Below are 21,972 nucleotides of genomic sequence, written 5' to 3' on the forward strand. Positions count from 1 at the left end.
CTGTTCAGGATCCTTTGATATATTTTTCTTCTTTGTGTTCAGACAGCAGCTGCCTGGAATATGGGGTGGGAAAGCAATAGGATTCCGTTTGCTTCTAAAGGTGAACCTGCCTAATTAACACTTTGCAAAATGTTGTGCAAACTGAAACACAACCATCCTTCAAAATTCACACTTCTCTGGATTTTGCACTGTAGTTCTCCAGCAAATCAGTGTGCACAAAACTGGGCATACTATGATAAAGTTTGCATATATTGATGAAAATAACATGCAACACTGTGTTGGATTAGGGGAGGTTGCTTGCAAAAAAACAGGTATACCAGGCAAAATTGCATTAAAATGTGTATATTATGAGAAATTTGCATTAAAATGCTGAAAGATTTCCAAGAGGATTTAAAAATATATATAAATGCAAACTGATGTGGAAATGTGGGGTCTTCTTTGGTGATCACTCGTAGCTGAATAAGATTGTCTTCCATGAATATGGTCTTAACAGTGAGTCCGTAAGTGACTGGGGAAGCCAATTCTGGATCCACACATCCTTCCATAGTGGGAACATGTTTCCGGGCGGGAGTTGATCACGGTGAGGGTTTGCCAAACGTGCCTTTCTCTTAGCACTTTTCTCTCTTTTGTCCTGAGTTCGAACATCTTCAAAATCCATGACACCTTTGGTAAAGTCTGTTCTCCAGTAGGAGCACTCGTAGGCCAATGTTTCCCAATTCTCAGTGTTTATGCTACATTTTTAAAGATTTGCCTTGAGAGAGTCTTAAACCTCTTTTGTTGACCACTAGCATTATGCTTTCCATTTTTAAGTTCGGAATAGAGTAGTCGGTTTGGAAGATGATAATCAGGCATCCAAATGTGACCAGTCCAACGAAGTTGATGTTGTAGAATCATTACTTCAACACTGGTGATCTTTGCTTCTTCCATTACACTGACATTAGTTTGCCTGTCTTCCCAAGAGATGTGTAAAAATTTTTGGAGACACTAGTAGATTCTTATCTGCTGCAGCCTTCATCCGCCTTCACAGCCATTGTAACATGCTGCTCATTATCTTCCGCCTTTTTCTGCCATTGAGGACTTCTTGGGTCATTCTTTTTCTAGCTCCTTCCCTTTGACCTTACTGCCTTGGGTGACGAGACTCCCGAAGGCTTTGCTCACAAGGGTCATAGGAACGTGCAAGCTCATTCACCACAAGGTGATGATCCAGCAACTGAGCTTAAGGGTGGGAAATGGATAAACTGACAGAAACTGAAATTGACAAATTCATTTATTTCTACTGAAGCTATGGATGGAAGTTGAGTGTTTCTACCTGAATTCTTCTGCACTCAGACTAGAAAACCAAATGTAAGGCATGCATAAAGGTAAAGGGACCCCTGACCATTAGGTCCAGTCGTGGCCGACTCTGGGGTTGCGGCACTCATCTCGCTTTATTGGCCGAGGAGCCGACGTACAGTGGCCAGCAGGACTAAGCCGCTTCTGGCAAACCAGAGCAGCACACGGAAACACCGTTTACCTTCCCGCCGGAGCGGTACCTGTTTATCTACTTGCACTTTGTTGTGCTTTCGAACTGCTAGGTTGGCAGGAGCAGGGACCGAGCAATGGGAGCTCACCCCGTCGCGGGGATTCGAACCGCCAACCTTCTGATTGGCAAGTCCTAGGCTCTGTGGTTTAACCCACAGCTCCACCCGGGTCCCCAAGGCATGCATACGTCAGGCCTATTCCCAATTTTGTCATCTGGACGAAGCAGGGGAAGAAGGCTCCTGCAGATCTGAACCACAGGGATTGAAAATTGCACGTCCATCTGGAAGCACTCCTGAGTTCACTGTCTGAAAAATGGGTCTCTGGAGATTCAGCCCATCCAAATGGTAATAATTGCTGACTCATCAGTTATGAGTTATAGTTAACCTCATTTCTATATAATGGCAGTTTGGCAACCCAATAGACAGTCGTAAGAAGACCCTTGCTGCATCATGCCAGAGGCCTATTTAGTCCAGCATCCTGCTCTCACAGAGGCCAGCCAGCTGCCTGTGGGAAACCCACAAGCTGGACCCAAGCATAAGAACAGTCTGCCCTCCTGTGGTTCCCTGCAATTGGCATTTATGCCAAGAAAAGAATGGAATATCCAACTTTTTTGTTCGTTTGTTTTAACCAGCCCTGCTATTCTGCATTTAAAGAGCAGCCTGGCAAGCAAAATATAAACAGATGTATCTTGCAGATTTCATTCTCTTGAGGTGTGGGTTTCACCACTAACTTGGATGGAATTAAAAATGGCAATGGAATTGAATCCCACTTGCTAGATCGTGACAGTGATCAAATCTAGCTAGCATGGGGAGCGCAGGTCAGGCCATGTGGAGCACATAGCTCTGTCCTTCTCTGCTGTCACTAACTCAATCTTCCTAATGGGAGAGCCTTCCCAGCTCAATAATCATGTACAGCACTATGAGCGTCTAGGAAGAAGACTTAATTTTTTAAAAGGAATTACTTCTGAAGGCCATATGAGCACAAGAGAGCCCTCCTGGATCAGACCAAAGGTCAGTCTAGTCAAGCATCCTGTTCCCACTGTGGCCAACAAGATGCCTATGGGAAACTGAAAGAAGGAACTGAGCGCAACAGGACTCCACTCACTTGTGATTTCCAGCAACTAGGATTCAGAGGCCTGCTGCATCTGACGGTGGAGGTAGAACATAGCCATTATGGCTACTCTTATCTTCTAAGGATTTGCCTAATATTTTTTTAGACAAATCACCAGCTCTTGGAGCAGATTCCATAGCTGTACTGCTGTGTGAAGAAGCACCCAGCTTCTGCAGACACATGCGTTCTCATATTCCAAGAGAGGTAGAAAAACTTATCTTTATCTCCTTTCACTATAACCATCCATAATTTTATACACCTCTATCACCATATCTGTTAACCTTGAGATTTGAAAATAAGGGATCAGCAGCCTCACCTGTCCCAGAAACAGTCTACGGGATATCTAACAGTCCAGGATAGCAGTGGGAAGCAGCGGGAAATGGTGCTGGAATAAGGGAATTTCCTGCCAAAAAAAGGGAAGGTTGACAGCTATGTCTATCACCCACCACTTGCCCATCTTTTCTCTAAACTTAAAACCCCCAAACATGTTTGTCTGTCCTCATAGGGGAGTTGCTCTTTTCTGAACCTCTCTCAGCTCTACGATAATCCTTTTTTCGGGGGTGAGGTGACCAGGGCATCTAGGGGCAGCCCACTCATTTTGGCCCCCTAGTAAACCCGAGTCCAGTGGATCCCCCGAGACATTGTCTACAGCACCCTTCCTTTGCAAAGCAGTGTAAATATTCAACACTCGGACGCCGTAGGTGCTGCATGGTGGATGCCAGCACCAGTTTGGAAAGATCAGTGACTCACCTACCGTGTTGCATAATTGCCGGGGAACAGACCAAGCGCTGAGTCATCAATCTTGAATTGACATATTGCTCCACCGAGTGTTCCAGTCCCACTTTCTCTCTCCTGCTCTGCCTCCCCCCGCCCATAACAGGAGAGAATATGTTGCTTGCCTCGCATATAAACATTCACGGCGCAGCAGGGAGGGCTCTGAGCACATTACTGATGAGAAGCAGGCCTCACTGGGGCTGCTTCATGCTGTCCCATATTGGTGCGAAAGTGTATTTTATAAAACAGAGTAAAAATGCCTGTGGGAGCCTTCATATGTATTTTTTAATGCTTCATTCTCCATGGTCTGCCTAGATAACTGTCTCTCTTCCTCTTGCAGCTCTCTAGGCCACTTGGCTTGGCAACTTGGGACTTTTCCCAGGCCACGGCCATTCATCAGCCACACCCCTCTCTGAAGGCCACACCCTCCCTGAGTGTTTTTCCTTGGCTGGAAATGTGTTCCTGAATTCTAGGAATGACTCTTTGCTCGCCTGGATAGAGGATAGAGAAGACTGTGTCAGTGTGTGTAGAAACTAGCCTAAGGTGAAATGAGCATTTATTGCTCCACCCACCTTTGTGTCTGACCCTGGCCATCACTGTCATGTGGCCCCCAGAAAGTTGCCAAGAAGGGAATGTGGCCCTCATAATGCAAAAGATCCCCGCCCCCCCCCTGCCCCGCTCAGGGGTGACTGCCAGGGCTGAGCCATGGGTAGATATCAGGAGGGAACTGAGAGCCAGAAACTATACAGGGAGTCAACTTTTTTGAGCTAGGAAGTGTGTTTGGAATTGGGAGAAAATGCTGTGGGTGTGAGCCACAAAGTGGTTGCTATGGGTTTGTGCAGATCACAAAATGGCTGCTGCGAAAGGCATGATATAACACAAAATAAATATTTACTGGAGCCATTTAAAGGTGCCAGAAGAGGCAGGCACACTGGTGCCCATGGGCACCACACTGGCAACCTCTAAGCTAGGAGTTGTGCCAGGGGATTTTAATAGGGAATCAAGCTAGGAAGGTGAGCCAGGGTACTGATCTGAACAACAAAGCTGAGAATCAGAGCTGAGAGATGCTCAGAAAGCAGCAGAACCAGGAAAAGAATCAGCTTTCAGGAAAGCTTTTCCTGCCTGGAAGGGCCCAATGACAGCTCAGCTGGGCAGGCCCAGTCCACAGCCTGAAAACACTTCAGAGCCCAGGAAGATGCTGCAGAACACAGTTCCAGTGATCTGTCAGATGGGGTAGCCATACCCAGAGCCAAGTGTCCCTGGTTCCAGCAGTGGCATTTCCTGGCTGTGCTGGATGGACCAGTCTATTCCCAATTTGTGTCTGTTTCATACAAGTCTTTTCATAATCCATTTCACAGGAGGCCCCAGGCTCAATCCCTTTCATCTCCAGGTAGGGCTGAGAAAGATGCTCTGCCTGAAACCCTGGGGATCTGCTGCCAGTGAGTGTAAACAATGAACCATATGGACAAATGGTCTAATGCAACTTCCCATAAGCAGTAAAAAGAACTCTGCTGGATCAAGCTGATGGCCCATCTAGTACCTCATCTTGTTCTTACAGGTTACTTGTGGGACACCTGCAAGCTGCACTTGAGCACAACAGCACTTTGCCCACCTGTGTATGTATTCAGAGGTGAGACAGGGGATGTAGAACAGAGCCATTGTGGCTAGTTGCCATTGATAGCCTTCTCCATGAATTTCTCTTATCCTCTTTTGAAACCATCTGGGTTTGGGACCATCACTACCTCCTGTAGGAAGGAATTCCATAGTTTAACTATGTGCCATGTGAATAAGTCCTCTTTTTTAAAAAAAAAAAAAAATCAAGCCTGAATCTTGATGTTCTTGAATATTAGGGGAAGGACTGTAGAGTTGGGAGAGACCCCTTCCTGAGACCCCAGAGAGCTAGATAGACCAATGATATAAGGCAGCTTCCTGTTTTTCCAGCCTTCTGGCCCTGAACCATACTGTGACCTAATTGGCCATCACCAGCCTCCCTTCGTTGGTGCCATATTGTTTTACGAGTGCCACAGATAATAACAATACACAAGGCTTGTGTGCCAGCATTTGTAATCTGTCCCAGGCACCCGCCCCGCAAAGCTATCGATGAGGGTGGCTTGCTGAGAAACATATGCAACCATCTTTCTCGTCTTCCAGATGGATATCTTGTCAGAACTTGGCAGGGGTGGTGGATGGCTGTCATTTTGTCATCCCGACTTCTGTCAGCAAAGAACGTGTTTGTTAGCATGGCGGCATGGTGGAATACCTGGCGTTCTCTCTCTCTCTCTTCGCAGGCCGCCGCATACACACAAACAACAGACTGCGAGCACCTTAGTCGCCAAGGCTGGGGAAGGGTTGGCTTGCAAGACGTTTGTATAATTAAAGGCAAAATAACCGTGTCTGCTGCCTTCGCCCCTGCAGCATAATATAAGAGCAAGACTAGGGGGCTGGCTTCTGGCGATTCAGCCGTGGCAGCATGAAAAATGAAGAGGAGAGCGATAAGAAACTAATAATTTATGTTCCAAGCACAGCCTCACACCGGCGCGGAGGGGAAATTTGTGCCAATAACTCCTACTAACTCAGAAAGGCACGCAATCCTTTATTGCACAAATTATTAACGACCAGAAAATAAATGACTCTGTAATCAGATCGGTGCTGCCGGCACTTCTTGAGTTTCTTCCCTTTATTTGTATAAATTCTGAAGCTGGTCCGCCCCTGGAGCCCGCAGCAAAAAAGGGGGAAACTTTTACTGGCCCGCCGCCCTGCCTGACAACAGTGCAGATTAAACAAAGATGGAGCAGGCATATCCTGGTTATCTCACTGCCTGTCAGAGGCCTGTTTGCTCAATAAACAAGCGCTGCCCCAGTTTCTGCCCTACGGCAGGGAACCTGGATTTGGGAGCTGGCTGCCTTTTGACATAATATTAGAATTCTCCTTCTACACAAACAGCTTTCTGCCAATGTGAATCTGCTCTTCTGCTAAGACCGTCCAGCTGCATCTAGGGATGGGTTGATAAACTTGATTCCGTTCACATTTAAAGATGAACCCACCAAATTTGCACTTTTTGAAACAATACGTTAATTGAAAACACAGGCGTCTTTTACAATTTGCACTTCTCTGAAATTTTCAGTGCAGTTATCCCTCTGCATGAGGTGTCCAAAAATGAATACACATGGGTCTTTAAAATCCATATATGTTTGAAAATTACATGCAAAAATGCATTCTGTTAAATGAAATTGTTTTGCGAAAAAGACATATAGTAGGACAAATTCACACAAAAGTGCTGATGAAGAGCTGATAAGCCTTTTTTTTTTATGTGGAAGGTTGGGAAAATGAGAAACTGGAAGAAACAAAAATGGACTGGTATTCTTACCTGCTTCTAGCATTTTATTAATATATTCAACCAGGAGAGAAGCATCATAATGTATTGGGATATACCAAATATTCATTTTCTGAAGCTAGAATGCACTGGTGATTTAAATCTTCAAAGAAGATTGCAACAACAGGGGTCACCCCTGGGGGGTGCACTTGGAAGTCAAAGGAACTGTTGTGCTCACCCCAAAATACCTATTCCACAGATGAAAGCTTGGTGATGATCAGAACAGGCAAAACATTACGCACGCACATACACAAAATAAAACAGAGTCAGGGGGAAAATACCCAAACAACTAACCCTCTCCAAACCAAATAAAAAAACCAAAAAATAAAAAACCAAGAAAGGAAGAAAGGAAGAAAGAAAGAAAGAAAGAAAGGAAGAAAGAAAGACAGACATTGGTTTGAACAGGGGGTCTTAGTGGATACTTGGGTTGTGGTTTCTGAGGGCACCATGTTGCCCCTGGGCACCATATTGGGGATGCCTGAACTAGCCAAATATCCTCTGGATGGATTTATGGAACTCTTTTTTCCATGTAGATCCACCATATCTAGCCTGAGTGCACCCAGGAGGTTGCACCCAGTTAAGTCTCTCAAGAGTAGAGGCACTGCAATCAATGTGCCTAAGTTAGCCATGGCTACTAATTTCAGTGGGTCTGCTTTAGGTAGGACTAGCATTGGATACAACTCAGTTGTAAAGACTGCTACAAATGAGGTCCCTGCACTGATTGTGTATGCACATGTGAATATATACATATATGCAGGTTTTGGTGTCCTCGGGTGTCTTCCCGTGTAAAAGTTGGGGTGTCTAGGCGACGTTTCGACGAGGTCTCACTCGTCATCTTCAGGCTGGTGCTTTCGGCTTCTTGTTACTGGAACAGAGCAGGATCTCAGTGTTTGAGTTCCTATAAATACTGTTGAGGAGGTGTGGTGTATAGCCTCCAATGTTCTGGGCAGAGAGGAGGTTCCCAGGCTAGTGTGCCTTTTCTTCTTTTGTTCCTTAATTACTTGAGGGATATCTTGAGTGATTTCTTGAGTGATTTCCTGAATCCCACTTAGGTGGGTCATTAGGTGTGGATTAGTTGCTAAAGCCTTCGTGTCTTGAACTCTTGAACTTTGTGAAGAGTTTTTCTGAGAAGATGGCTGTACTGCACTTGGTTGTGCTCTGGCTTGGCTTCGTGTATAGGGGCGAGCTGTGGTTTTGTGGCCTGTGCCAGCCAAATCTGTGTAGGGATTGCAGGGGGGTGCAGCATCCGGAGGTGCCACCCTGGTTTGGCTACTGGATGGTGTCTGTAATTTATCTGTGGAGAGGGTCTGGGTTTGGGTCTGGTGTGGTTGATTGGTGATGGCGTTCTGTGTGCCTCTGGATCTGGTGTCAGATTTTGTGGGGAGGGCTAATTTCCAGATGTCTGGCAAGCGGGATGTGTCGTCACGCTTGTTCATGTTGTGAGGGTGTTTCTCTATCTCGATGGCTTCCATGATTATTCTCTTGTGGTGATGTTCCATGTTAAAGAGCAATTTGGAATCTGCAAAATTAATTTCGTGTCCTGTTTCTTTCATGTGTTGGAAAAGAGAGGAAGTTTTTTCTTCTTTTTTGACGGCATTCTTGTGTTCTGCGATACGTGCATTTATTCGTCTGTTTGTTTGTCCAATGTACGTGGCTGGGCAGACTTTGCAGGGTATTTCATAGACCCCTTGGTTTTCCAACTGAATTTTATCCTTGGGGTTTCTGAGGATATTGGCTATTTTTTGGTTGGTGCAAAAGGCTGTTTTGATATTGTGTTTATGGAGGATTTTGCTAATTTTATCTGTAGTGCCCTTGATATAAGGAAGGATTACAAAATCTCGCTAAATTTCTCGCCAAGCAACTTCAGCCCTATGCAGAATCCATCTCTTCACACGTTCCAAACTCCTTCCAGTTCATAGAAACAATAAAGAAGCAAAACCTACAACCCAATGACCTACTTGTGAGCTTCGATGTTGTATCTCTCTTCACACAAGTGCCCATTAATGAAGCCTTGACAGCCATCCAAAACAAATACAATCCCCCCGAATACATCTTGGACCTGACCAACCACTGCCTAACCAACACGTACTTCATCCACAATGGACAAAGATACAAACAGATAGAAGGAGCACCTATGGGATCACCCCTCTCACCGGTCATCGCTAACCTGTACATGGAACACTTTGAAACCAATGCTTTAGACAAGTCAGAACACAAACCCAAACTTTGGCTCAGATATGTTGACGACACCTTTGTAATTTGGCCACACGGGAAGGAAAAACTGGATAGCTTCCTCACACATCTCAACAGCCTACACCCCAAAATACAATTCACTATGGAAATAGAAGCCAACAACCAACTTCCCTTCCTTGACGTCCTAATCTACAAAAAACCTGATGGCTCCCTAGGACACACTATCTACCGGAAAAAAACACACACCAACCGCTACTTACATGCACAATCACACCACCACCCTGCACAAATAAACTCCGTAGCCAAGACTCTCATCTCCAGAACCAAACGCCTGGCTGACGAAGACCACTTGACAACTGAGTTACAGAATCTCTCAAATGTGTTAATTGCCAATGGATACCAGCAAAACAGGGTTACGAAGCTAATCCAAAAAGAAACACCCCCCAAAAACCAAGACACAGAAGAAAACAATGGCATAGCCCTCCTTCCTTATATCAAGGGCACTACAGATAAAATTAGCAAAATCCTCCATAAACACAATATCAAAACAGCCTTTTGCACCAACCAAAAAATAGCCAATATCCTCAGAAACCCCAAGGATAAAATTCAGTTGGAAAACCAAGGGGTCTATGAAATACCCTGCAAAGTCTGCCCAGCCACGTACATTGGACAAACAAACAGACGAATAAATGCACGTATCGCAGAACACAAGAATGCCGTCAAAAAAGAAGAAAAAACTTCCTCTCTTTTCCAACACATGAAAGAAACAGGACACGAAATTAATTTTGCAGATTCCAAATTGCTCTTTAACATGGAACATCACCACAAGAGAATAATCATGGAAGCCATCGAGATAGAGAAACACCCTCACAACATGAACAAGCGTGACGACACATCCCGCTTGCCAGACATCTGGAAATTAGCCCTCCCCACAAAATCTGACACCAGATCCAGAGGCACACAGAACGCCATCACCAATCAACCACACCAGACCCAAACCCAGACCCTCTCCACAGATAAATTACAGACACCATCCAGTAGCCAAACCAGGGTGGCACCTCCGGATGCTGCACCCCCCTGCAATCCCTACACAGATTTGGCTGGCACAGGCCACAAAACCACAGCTCGCCCCTATACACGAAGCCAAGCCAGAGCACAACCAAGTGCAGTACAGCCATCTTCTCAGAAAAACTCTTCACAAAGTTCAAGAGTTCAAGACACGAAGGCTTTAGTAACTAATCCACACCTAATGACCCACCTAAGTGGGATTCAGGAAATCACTCAAGAAATCACTCAAGATATCCCTCAAGTAATTAAGGAACAAAAGAAGAAAAGGCACACTAGCCTGGGAACCTCCTCTCTGCCCAGAACATTGGAGGCTATACACCACACCTCCTCAACAGTATTTATAGGAACTCAAACACTGAGATCCTGCTCTGTTCCAGTAACAAGAAGCCGAAAGCACCAGCCTGAAGATGACGAGTGAGACCTCGTCGAAACGTCGCCTAGACACCCCAACTTTTACACGGGAAGACACCCGAGGACACCAAAACCTGCATTCCTGTACCCGTGAAAATCTACGAAAGCATATACATATATATATATATATTAGGAGGCCACACAGCATTCAATGATATAGTATCCAGACATTGCCTTTGAAATTTCTGCAAGCCACCTTCTTAAAGTCAAGATGGGTTTTTAGCATCAGCAGGAAACTGGGTTGGGAAGCTGGGGCCAAGTTCCCTTGGAGATTGTCACTTCCAGGCTGGACAATCTGAGAATAGATCTGAGAGCTGACATCTTTGTTCAGATTTATGGTGGAGCCCCTGTTTCATCCTTGCTGGCAATACATTATGTTCCTGCATGCAAAGCTTCCCCCCACCCACCCACCAAGGAAAGAGAGAAGAGATTAAAGAGCAGCGTAACACGCTCCAAAGATGGGGAAACCAATGAGTTTTCTGCAGGGTTTACCCCTATCTGTCACAGGCTTCCTCCATATCCAGTGCTGTTCAGACCTCTGAATTAGGAATTAGATGGCTTCCAGATGGCAGATTAACTTCCAAACGGGTCATGGAGATATTGCAAACAGTTGATTGGCAACAGGCTTTTTTTATTTATTGGATTTCCCCCGGAAAAGGTAAATCTGGATTAAATCTTCTTTTGGGGGGAAGGGGGTAAAACCGGTTACTGTTTTGACGACAACGATGCCGTCTGGATGCCACAAGGAACCTGCATACATTACCATCAGCATGATTGTGCAATAAACACCCATGTAGAACCACCCTGGTTGCTTGACTGCAAACAAGAATTGGCTGAAGGGTGTTCTCTGTGAATGTACACAGGTGTGTGTGTGTGTGTGTGTGTGTGTGTGTGTGTGTGTACACACACACACACACACACACACACACACACCTTTCCTCCATAGAGCTTAAGGTTGTACAAGTTGTTTTCTTCCTCCCCATCCTTACAACAACCCTGTGAATTAGGTTAGGCTGAGAGGCGGTGACTGGCCCAAGGTCATACCTAGTGAACTACATGTGCGCGTGGCGATTTGAACCCTGGTCTCCCAGGCCCTAGTCTGACGCACTAACCGCTGCACCACCCTGGTTCTCTTCAGATTTGGGGACGAAGAATCAGAAAACTTGTTCAGGGGTTACAGAGTTGTCTTGGGGCACCAGGGTTGAAGTCTTGGCTCAGCCATTTACTCAATGGGGTTGTAGGCAGTGCTAGTCCTACTCAGAGTAAACCCGTTGAAATTAAAGGACATAACTGAGATTTGTTTCTTTCAATGGGTCTCTACTAAGTAGGACTTCAATGCAGCCCTAGGTGACTTCTCAGTCCTCCTTTAACCTTCGTTTCCCATCAGTGTAAGAGGGAGAGCTCTGAAGTGTGCTGAGTGCAGGGAGTATTTTGGGATGTGTGTGAGGATATAGATGGCCAAATCTCAATTTCAGTTTCTCTTAGTTTCTCATTTTTCAAATCTTCAGTTGAGTTCCCCACATCAGTTAGCATTGGGGTTTTTTTGTTTTTGTTTTTAAAGTTCTCATGAAAATTCATCAGCATTTTAGTACTAATTTCTTCGAATATAATAGTTGATTATTTTCACTAATATATGCTCTGCTATGCACACATTTCCCTGATATACACATTTTTGTACAGATTATTTGGTAGGCGAACTACAGTGAGAAATCCAGAGTCATGCATATTTCAAAGAATAGCTGCATTTCAGTTTGCACATTGTTTCAAAAAGTGTGATTAAAAAAAAAGAAAGCAGACTGAAGTTTGTGAAAGACAACATAGGCTGAAAAGCACTGTAGAGATGTGTGGTGATCAGTTGTATGAGATCAGTTATTATGAAGTTCCCATCAAGTTCAAACCCTCTTGGACTGGATCAGAAAGCAAGCCTTATATTGGGACTTAGTCCTCCCTTCATATCAGACTCCCTGACCCCAAAGTCCTGCCATTCTCAGATATGTAAATGTAATAATCATAATAAAGATACATAATGATGATTTGCATATGGTTGGCCAGCTGCACACTGTGCAAAATAGTCTTTTGAGGTGTGTCAACAGTTTGAAGGGTTTGGGGGAAAACCCAGCTCTCTTGATCCTTAAAGCCAGATTGCCTGGAGGTGATTCTTACTCGCCAAAGGCTAGTGTGCTAGCGGCCAATTAGAGCTTTCACCATACTTCATTATTTTAAATTAGCTGAGCTGTGGTCCTTCTGGTGACTGCGGTGGCTTCCAGACAAACTGTTCATTGAGAATTCATCCTAATTTGTTTGCAAAAGGCTTGTGAGGAGGCTAGATGACGTCAGCTGCTCATGGAACATTCATTCTGATTTGTCTGTGGGGAGGCTAGACAAGGTTGCGTCAAGCAAGTGTGTTATCCTACACTTTTCAGCGCATTTCCCTGTCGCTTCTTTTTAAAAAAAAAAATAGGTCAGTTGGGGAGAACAGTCCGGCAGCAGGCTTGCAGTGCAAGCGCTCCACGTGAACTTTTTTTGCTCAACCTGACTTTTGGTGTGTGAGTGAATCCCACTAGAAAACAGTGACAGCCTGGTAGTGCTTGAGATTTCTTAATGTGCACAGTGGCGTAGCAAGGTCAGGTGGTACCCGGTGTGAAAAGTTTTTTGTCAACCCCCCCACATTGAAATCCCCCTCCCTCCCTCCACCCCCGTCAAAGAAATCCGCGCAGGCAGCAATCTGATGTAGATCCCGTCTTCTCCCCCTTCCTCCTTCCACCCCCATCAAAGCCATGCCCTGCCCTCCTCCAGCAGCCTGGGAATGTGGGGGGCAATGGTGCGCCACCCGCCCATGACTCCCAAGCCTCCCCTGAGCTGTCAAAAGGAAGGGGGAAGGGGGGAAGGCCGCTGGCAAAGCAGCGCAGCTCCCTGCCTTCCCCCGATGGCTTGGGGTAAGCTTGGGAGTCGTGGGTGGGCACTGCGCCAAATGTCACCCCCTCCGTGTGTGTGTGTGCGCGCTCGCTTGCATGGCTGGACTCAAAGCTGTGCTGCTGCTCGGAGGCAAGGCAGGGTCCCTCCAAGGATGGGACATGGACGGCACGGGCAGAGAGAGCCTGGCTGATTGCTGGGAAGGGGATACGCCACAATGCAACTCAGCCCTGCTCGGTTCCACAGGCAGCACTGAGTTTCATTTTGTCACCCCCTCATTGATGGCACCCGGGGCAGCCCGCCCCCACCGCACCCCCTTCCCCCGCCAGTGAATGTGCAGACACCCACCCGCAACACTTGTTCACATGTTTAATGGGCACATAGTACTCTCAGCAGTGCTTGGTCAGTGTGAGAGCAGGATGATGAACTAGATGAGCCTTTGTCCTGATCCACCTACAGATCTTTTCTTACATTCATAGCCTCCTTCTCCTCCTTCCGCCCTTCACCCTAACTTCCCAGGGTGGGTTACAGCAATCAAAACACAATGTTAAAATGGCATCTCGCTCAATGTTGTCTGCACTGACTGGCAGCGACTCTCCAGAATTTCAGGCAGGGGATCCTGAAATGCCAGAGAATGAAGCCGAGACCTTCTGCATGCAAGGCAGATGCTGTGACCCACTAGCCTTCCTTTCCACTCGAGAAAAATCAGGTGCCTTCTGGTATGGCGTTGTAATGTCCAACCACATACTCTTAGGTTACTTGGAGCCACTGGTGGGGGGGCAGTCTTTCTCAACCATGCCAGGAACATTTCCTTTTACTGGCTTAGGTGTTCTGGCTCCATCCATGATTTTGCCTTTCCTTTTTTTCCCTTGGAGAAGCTGATGGGACTTGAGCAGAAGCAGATTTTCCTGATTTTGAGGGATGGAGCTCCCCAGTTTCCGCCACCCCCCCCCCCTTTCAGTTGCGCTGTCAGGACCATTTGACAAGGCTGCATTTATGCTGTTAATTCATGCTATTTATTACTGCTGCCATTATCTCCTCCGTCGCTTCTTCCAAAATTACGGGGGGGGGGGGTGTCTGGTCCTCTTAATGGTGGTGGTATAGGGGTGTTTGTAAAGGAGACTACAAGGCTACAGCAATGAATTATGTTCCCAAGAACTGTAAGTTTTTTATTAAGGCTGGTTGGGATTTTTCTCTCCCCCCCCCCATCCCTTTTTATTCTTCTTTTCAGACTGAATGCCCAATCACCACACAACCGTGAAACCCAAATTGCCTTACAGCTCTCTCATGAACATACTTTTAATCTCGTTGACCTGTCGTTATGCTGCGAGGCATAAATTCAGATTTGGAGATCTTATGTTCCATCATAAATTGGGCTGGCAGTCTTCCGATCAACAGAATAAAACTGTCTCCGACGAGGTGGGTTTTTTATTCGTCGGGGCTGTTCCAGGAGACGAAGCGGAGGTAGAGTCAGCTTTTCTTCATAAACTATCGCTTAAAAAAAAAAAGAAAGAAAGAGACTGAGGGAGAGAGAGAGAGAAAGAGAAGCCTAGGCATGAAATTTGTAAGGGGGAGAAAGAGGGGGAAGAAATAAGGAGATGTTTAAATAACATTAATGTCAAACATAAACTTATAGAACGTGGGAAATTCTGAATTAGGGCTGGTGCAGTGGAGGCAGCAGAGGTGGCCACACTTGCAACACTGAAGAAATTATGAGGCAGGATTGGGCCGGAGGAGGGGGTTATTATTATTATTATTATTTTCCTGCAGCCACCGCAAAAGTGAAGGAAGGGGTGCTAATGGATCAGCTTCCAATTTCTATGTATAATTCCACACCTCACAAAAGCCTCCTTAAGCTGGGAGGAATTCTGCAAAGTGAATACCGTATTTTTTTGCTCTATAAGACTCACTTTTTCCCTCTTAAAAAGTAAGGGGAAATGTGTGTGTGTCTTATGGAGTGAATGCAGGCTGCGCAGCTATCCCAGAAGCCAGAACAGCAAGAGGGATCGCTGCTTTCACTGCGCAGCGATCCCTCTTGCTGTTCTGGCCTCTGAGATTCAGGATATTTTTTTTCTTGTTTTCCTCCTCCAAAAACTAGGTGCGTCTTGTGGTCTGGTGCGTCTTATAGAGCGAAAAATACGGTATATTACTTTTGAATGGATTCAAGTAGAATTTGCTCCCACAAGAGCAAGTGGTGGCCACCAACTTGGGTGGCCTTAAAAAAGAACTGGACAAATTCACAGAAGAAATAGCTATCAGTGGCTTCTAGCCATGATAGCTACGTTTTCCCTCCACTGTTGGAGGCAGTATGCCTGTGAATGAACACCAGTTGCTGACAATTGTGTGGGGGGAGAGAGGCCTGCCTTTGGGAAATTTAGCACATTTGGGTAACAAGCCGATTTCCGAGAGTTAGTCTATGTAAAACCCTACCCATCGTTTTTAGCTGGATGAAAGAGAATGGGAGTTCTGTAGTTTAGTGGTAGAGCACAGAATGTCCTGGGTTCAACTCCCAGCATCTCCAGGTCGGGCTGGGAATGTCTGTTTGAAACCCTGGGGAGCTGCTGCCAGTCAGTGTCAACGATACTGGGCTAGATGAACCAGTGGTCTGGCTCAGTATAAGGGCAGTTCCTAAAACCCTGTCAAAAATTGCCTGCGCATGAGCTGCACCAGGTGTGCAAAAGGAGATGATGACTTGCCACTGAATCCCCTGCGGTCCATGTGCAATCCCATGTGTTTTTACCCCTGACATATTCCCTTTGCTGAAGCTAGTGCATAACTTTTTACGCAGGCCAGGTGCTTTGGCGTCCGCATACATAGCTGGGATTCTTTGGATTGGAACGGTTGCCGGCTCTCCAGTAAGAAACTTAAGTGTTTAATGCTGGTGGAACTTCTGCAGACATAGGGAGGGTGGGAGGGAGGGAGGCGGGGTGGGTGAGGAAAAAAGAGCATACTCCTCTGGAAGGAAACCCATAGCAACAGAAATGCAAGGATTCTGAGCTAATTAAATGCAAGGCAGGCAGCGTGGCCCCAAGACAGAGTGCAACCTCTTGCAGCGACACTGTGGGAGGGTGTATGTTTGTGTGTGTTTGGGTCCAGATTAATGACCTAGGGCAGTATTGCTGCAAGTGTGATAGGACCGAGGGTGGGTGTGAGGGAAGCTTCAGGTTGGGCTTAGGGTGTCCCCCCCCCCCCAGAACACCTTTGGGAAGCAGGAGGGAGGCCTCCAGCCTACTATTAATTAGTTTCCCCCCCTCTTTCCAGCTTCCTCCTCAACTTAACTAGGAGTTGCCCACGGTGGCTGAGTCCTCCGCTGATCTTCTCCCCCTTGTTACAAAGAAGGGCTTATCCATGTATATGTGTTTAAAGAAACCTGGGTTGTTCATTTTTTAAAAATAATAATTTTTAAAGCATTTGAAATCATTTTAAAAACAATACGAGCAAAGTCCTCGAAGACTCGGTGGTTAGCACTGAGGGGTTGGCAATCAGGTGCCTGACAACCCTATATGCCTCCTTCTCTTTGCTAGGTCCTTAAAGTATTTGGGGCACAGGTAGAGATGAAAGAGAGCAAAGATGTTCCATTACACTGTGGTTCATCTTACTCTGAAAACGATGTTATTCGTCTTGCTGTGTCCAGTGTCACAAAACTATATAATTTATGCAATTGATAGCTTGAGTTATGTAATTACATTGTTGTAACATTATTCCACCCCACACATTTTAGTATAAAGGATACAGCATGCAAATATGGGGGGGGGGGGCAATGTTATAAATCAGGTATCATTTGAGGACAAGAAAGCAACAACAGTGTATATCAATCATATTTGTTGAACTGATTTCTGTTCTGGACATGGGAAGAACAGGTGAAGACCATCAGTTTCCGCTCTCATTTTCATCAGAGTTCTCTGACACACACAGCATACATTTACACAAGCTGGTTTATAATTTTGAATGCCTCTGGGCGAATTAAGATGGCGAGTAGCCAGCTACAGTGGTGCCTCGCAAGACGAAAAGAATCCGTTCCGCGGGTCTTTTCGTCTTGCGGTTTTTTCGTCTTGCGAAGCAAGCCCATTGACGGAGTAGTGCTATTAGCGCTATTGGCTAAAAACGGCTTTTTTAGGGGGGGGGATTAGCGGTTTTGCTGCTAAAATGCTTTTAGCAGCTTAGCGATTCAGAATAAGGGGTTTTGGAGCAAAAAAAAAATTCGATTTTTTTCGTCATTTTTCGTCTTGCGAAGCAAGCCCATAGGGAAATTCGTCTTGCGAAGCGCCTCTGCAGACGGAAAACCCTTTCGTCTTGCGGGTTTTCCGTCTTGCGAGGCATTTGTCTTGCGGGGCACCACTGTATGTTGGCATGGGCTGATCAGAGTTGGAACATCTTGAGGTCACAAGATTGGGAAAAGTCTCTATTGAGATCAGAGGTGTAGCTGGGGAGGCTGTTATCTTAGAGGTAGTTCTTTGGGAAGGGCATCATGACGCCCTACCCTGTTTTGTCCGTCTTGCCTGAAGGATGCAGCAGCTATGGGCACCCTGCAAGCCCCGCACCGTTCTAGTGAGTCTTGCAAAGCGGCACTGGCCTTGCAGGGCACTGTAAGTGCGCCCCTCAAAGCAGGGTGGCAGTGCATTAAGAGGAGAGGGTGAAAAGGTAAATTCAGTCAGGGAAGTGAGGTCTGCTTGCAATATTCAATAGTTCCTTGGACTTAGCAGGGCCAGAATAACGAGGTGCAGTGCTTGAGACAGGAGGACTAGTTGCTGGTGTGGGAATCAGCCAGGATCCCCACACCATATGATCCTGAGGTGGGAGGCATCTCATGCCTCTTCATGCCTTTCACCTTCTAAACTCCCCGTGAGCTAAAATCTACCTGTAAACAAGTTTGCCCCTTTCCTCCTTTTTTTCCTGACTCCTCGGGCAGATTTTCATTTCTGTTCCAGTCGTTCTGCCAGTAATCTCCCTGGCTGGCACCGTTCTCCCCTCCCCTCGTGAGCTCCTGTGGGCCTTCCACGTGGAGCGCACAAAGCCCCGTCGCTCAGCGCTATCTGACTAGTTTTAATCATAGCGTTTTCCATTTAATTAGGAGGGAAGGCACACTTTGCATATTAATATGCATACAGCGCAGCTCTCGCCTCCCTGAGCATTTGAGAGGGGGCTTTGGGGAGGAGGGCTTTCCCAACTTGAAAGCGGTGACAATCAAGCAGATTTTAATTTATTTATTTACTTATCAATTGCATTTATATCCCGCCTTTCCTCCAGGGATCTCAAGGTGTGGGGCACATCGTTCTCTCCACCCCATCCCCCCGGTCCTTCTTTTATCCTCACAACACTATGAAGTGGGCTAGGCTAAGAGATGGGGACCATCCAAAGGTCACACCTAGTTGAGCTTCACACAGTGGCGTAGCGTGGGTTGTCAGCACCCGGGGCAAGGCAAGTAATTTGCACCCCCTAACCCGTGGATTTGCGCCCCCTAACCCGTGGATTTGCACCCCCTAACCCGTGGATTTGCGCCCCCTAACCCGTGGATTTGCGCCCCCTAACCCTAACCCCCAGATGTTGCGCCCGGTGCGGCCGGCCCCCCCTGCACCCCCCACGCTACGCCACTGGCTTCACAGCTGAGTGGGGTCTCTCTATCCAGTGCAATCTCTCTGTCCGACACTTTATCCCAGAGTCAAGAACCTTTTGCAGCCATGGGCCAGCCCACTGTCCCTCAGACCTTGTGGGAGAGCCGGACTCTCTCTCTCTCTCTATATATATATATATTTCTTTGACCGGACTATATTTTGAATAAAGAAAATGAACGAATTCCTATGCCCCACAAATAACCCAGAGATGCATTTTAAATAAAAGGACACATTCTACTCATGTAAAAACACGCCGATTCCCGGACCGTCCACGAGCCGAATTGAGAAGGCAATTGGACCGCATCCGGCCCCTGGGCCTTAGTTTGCCTACCCCTGCTCTATTGACTATAGTGCACTGGTTATCACAGGCTTTTCTCCTGCCCTGCTCAAACACAGCCTAAAATGTGCATGGGCTCTGCAGTATAGAATCATAGAATTGTAGAGTTGGAAGGGACCACAAGAGTCATCTAGTCCAACCCCCTGCAATGCAATCTGGAGATACTTAATAGTTCTGCCGCTATTCTGCTGCTACGTACAGTCTTTTATGCCTTCCACCTTGCTGATTCTTGAGCTACCAGTGTCTTCAAAGCAGTTTCCATCTCATTTCCAGTCCCTGGCATCTCCAGGAAATGTACCCAGTCTGAAACCTTGGAGAGCTGCTGCCACCCAGTGTAGACAATGCTGAGCTAGATGGACCAATGGTCTGGCGAAGGCAGCTTCTTATAGGATAAGCTGCTTCCACTCCTCCTTGAGCTAACCTCTATTCTGCACTGCTAGTATCTTCACGGGACACCCCCCCCCCAAAAAAAAAATCCCCACATTTCTCTTGAATCAGAAGCACTATTTCAACACTCCTTGCCTCTCTCAGCACATCCAGATTCTTGATCTGAGTCTGTTCCAAGAATGACTGGGTCCACCTGGACCAGTTTACTTATTTTTATGTTTAAAGGAAAGAGCCTTAAGACAGCTTCCTGCGTCTTCTGAAAAATGTACCTTTTTGTCTTCAGCTTGGTGGCCAGCAGGGGAAAGGGATCCCATTTGGCTTCATGCTGAAGATGTCCCCACCACAACTCGCCTCCCATCACCCACCGACTTACTGAATCCTATTCTTGGCCTTAATCTTCCATCATGCCAGGCATCCCCTACTCCAAACAGCTGCTTCTAGAACCAAACCAGCCACTCTGTAGCTTGCAATTCAGTCTACAATTTGTAAGGAAGGCCACGGCCACTCCTGCTTGGGCTCATTGGGTGCAGCAATGTTTTTTTTGCCAAACAGGTCATAGCGATCCAGCATAGAGAGATAACTCAGGCCCCGGAGGGTGATGGAAGTGTTGCTATTTATACAGAGGGCAGGTCACAGAGTTCTATGAAGTAGAACCGGTTTGGTCGGAGGCAAGCGAGAGTGGATAGGATCAACAACTGTCTGAGAAAGGAGTTCAAGCCACAAGCACCGATTCGAATCTCTGGTAGCATCAGATTTCAAGCAAATTTTATGCTGCTGTTTTGTCACTCCAGAGCCAGCTTTTCTCAACCTGTGGGTCCTCAGATGTTGTTGAACTACAACTCCCATCACCCCTAGCTCACAAGGCCAGAGCTCAGGGGTGATGGGAGTTGTAGTCCAACAACATCTGGGGACCCACAAGTTGAGAACCACTGCATCCAGGCTATGACCACTTCCTAAGGACCTCTTTATTGAGCCTTCGTCCTGATTTGTTTGCTGGGAGCTTAGAGGACAGCCACACCTGCAACATACATGGCTGCTCCCTCAAAGAATCCTGGGAACTGTAGTTTGTTAAGGGTGCTGAGAGTTAGACTGCTATTCCCCCTCACAGAGCTGCAATACAATTACTCTTCCCAGGGGACTCTGGGTTGTGTAGCTCTGTAAGGGCAATGAGGGGCCTTGTCACAACTCTCAGCACCCTTAACAACAGTCCCCAGGATTCTTTGGGGAAAGCTATGACTGTTTAAAGTGGTATCATAGTTCAGTGCATGGCACCATAGACTCTGGAATATCATTATGGTAGAAAAACTGACCTTCTCCATAAAACTTGCTGAAGGCAGAGCTAAACCAATGGACTTTTTTGCAGTCTGGTGCAATGTGCATAGATTAGGCCAGAGCAAATAAAAACTAACAAGGTCACAAGCTTTTCTCCAGCTTTAGTTTTCTACTGAAAAAGCAACCATGAAAATTTTTACAATTCTTCTGCGTAGTCCTAAGCTACATGTGCCATTTTCTCAAACTATTTACACCAAGTAGTCTAGGAGACGGGGTAGGAAGACTGTTAGAGTTATTGTTTTTGTTGTTGCTGCTGCTGACATGTTACGACGATTATCCCAAAAAATTCTATATTTTATGGAAGGAGATTTGATGCACAAGAGCTCTCAATGCGCTATAATTTCACAACCTGAATTTGCCGGTATGTGATTGAATTCCACTTGGAAATCACAGCAGCCTGAAAGCACACTGAGAGCCTTTCAGAAAGAGAACTTCCTACATGACAGTGGTCAGCAACTAAAACTGGACATTTTCTCTGCCAATAATAATAATAATAATAATAATAATAATAATATATTTATACCCCGCCCTTCTGCCTGGGTTTCCCCAGCCACTCTAGGCAGCTTCCAACAAAATATTAAAATACAGTACAAATATTAAAATACAATAGTGGCTTGCCCCCACTCCCAAAAGAAGTCAAGACATGGGCAAAAGGTCTCTTTGAACTGCAGCTTTGTAAGGGGGCTTTTTAACACAGAGAAAAGGCAAGTAAGTGGTGGTACGATGTAAGTTTAAATAATTATGCATGGCATGGAGGAAGTGGATAGAGAAAAGGTTTCCTCCCTCTTCCATAACGCTAGAACTCATGGACATCCAAAGAAGCCAAATATTGGAAGAAAAATAAGTAGTTCTAGGAGCACATATAGTATAGTAAAAGCTATGGTTTTCCCAGTAGTGATGTATGGAAGTGAGAGCTGGACCATAAAGAAGGCTGATCGCCG

General features: G+C 46.1%; 1 protein-coding gene and 1 long non-coding RNA gene across 5 annotated transcripts in view; one reads left to right on the forward strand and one right to left on the reverse strand.

The window, feature by feature from the left end:
• SAMD11 (sterile alpha motif domain containing 11) overlaps window positions 1–21,972 on the forward strand; it is a 317,376-nt gene that overhangs the window by 106,261 nt on the left and 189,143 nt on the right. Inside the window, exon 4 of one of the 4 annotated variants that reach the window (XM_083453809.1) lies at window positions 14,595–14,827. The exons of the other annotated variants lie outside the window; for them this stretch is intronic. The gene's annotated coding sequence lies outside the window, so the exon portion shown is untranslated. The remainder of the gene's footprint in view (window positions 1–14,594; window positions 14,828–21,972) is intronic. 4 annotated transcript variants of the gene reach the window in all.
• Window positions 14,647–20,334, reverse strand: LOC310683962. The gene is made up of 2 exons (XR_014514594.1): window positions 20,073–20,334; window positions 14,647–14,912 (listed from the first exon to the last, which is right to left on the reverse strand). It is a non-coding gene; the product is annotated as an uncharacterized lncRNA (long non-coding RNA).

This window comes from Podarcis tiliguerta, assembly GCF_965153285.1.
Source record: "Podarcis tiliguerta genome assembly, chromosome: 8".
In the NCBI taxonomy this organism is placed as follows: domain Eukaryota; kingdom Metazoa; phylum Chordata; class Lepidosauria; order Squamata; family Lacertidae; genus Podarcis; species Podarcis tiliguerta.